Genomic DNA, 1432 nt, shown 5'->3' on the forward strand with positions numbered 1-1432 from the left:
CCTCAGTCAGTATCTTTATGACTATTTTTTGTATTACCTGTTGGGTAAGTCACATATGTTTATTTCACTAGATTTGGTTTCTGGGGATTTATCTTGTTCTTTTATTTGGAAAATATTTCCCTGTTTCTTCATTTTGGTTGACTCTCCATGTTGGTTTACACATGTTAGATAATCACTTCTCCCAGTTTTGTCAGTTTGGCATCATGTAAGAAATAGACTTCACTAATCATCCTTGCAAGAGATCCTAGGTTACTTTCAATTTTTGTGCTAGTTCAAATCATTGCAATTTTTCTTAGTTGCCCCAGGAGATTAGAATGTGGCAAGTCCTATCAGTGTGTGGAGACAAGCATGATAGAATCCAGTCCCTTGAGATGCAGCTGGATAAACTGGAGTGCTTTGTGTGCTCTAGTTCCTTCTGTCTTCAGGAAAAAGATAACTGACAGTTAGAGTTTAATTATAACTCACTCTGCACTAACCCAGAGAGATAATCTGAAGCAAATGCCTGTTTTCTCATTCACACGACACACGCTGGACCTGGGGAGAATAGCTATTGGAAGTGCACCCAAACCGTGCCTTTGTCTCTGTGATCTAGGAAAACTCGGGAATATAGAGCCACATCAACTCTCAGAGCTAGCTGATTCATGAGCCAGGCTTTAGGATGGGAGCTGCAAAAGTTGCAAGTCTCAATGTGTGCATACTCTTTCCAAAGAAAATCTGCAGCCCTTGATTTTTTGCTACAGCAAACCTGGGAAGAAGGTGAGGGAAGTAGCCACACTCTCATTCAGATGTATGGAGGTCTATTGTTTATCTGCCCCATTGGCTCTCAGATGTAAGCTAGCCAGAAGTTCAACCCAGGGGCAGCAGCTGGAACAGTGTGCAAGTAAAGGGAAATTGGGATCTGGGCATTCTCTCTGGACTGATCCTGAGGGAAAGAGCTGCTAGAAGAGAAGTGTTAATATACCCATTCAAAACCACCTCCTCGTTCCCTGAGGATCGAGGAAACTCACAATGCCATGTCCATTCCACTTCTAGAGACGGGTGATTTAAGAGTCAGATCCCCTGGTAAAATCCATAAAAGTTGGGGTTCTACATGTGTGGCCAAAACTCTTCACTCTTTAAGGAGAAGCTGGGAGTTGAGGATTCTTTTCCAATTGCAAGGTGCTGAGTCTGAGGTGGGTTTTGTATGCAAGCGTTTATCAGCTTTTTCTATCTTTTGCTGTGAATATTTTATCAGCTGTACTGTGTGTAGGACTCTCTCAAACTAGTCTGTGGCTTTTTCTCAGAGGGAATTGATCCGTGTATAGATGTTTATTTACTGAGTCTGTGGGAGGAGGGAGAGTCAGGAGCCTCCTATTCTGCCATCTTACTGACATCACACTCCAACCCCTAACCTGAGAGGCACTATTATTTACATGTTAAAGAAGAAGAAATT

This window comes from Theropithecus gelada, chromosome 5, assembly GCF_003255815.1.
Source record: "Theropithecus gelada isolate Dixy chromosome 5, Tgel_1.0, whole genome shotgun sequence".
Taxonomy (NCBI): domain Eukaryota; kingdom Metazoa; phylum Chordata; class Mammalia; order Primates; family Cercopithecidae; genus Theropithecus; species Theropithecus gelada.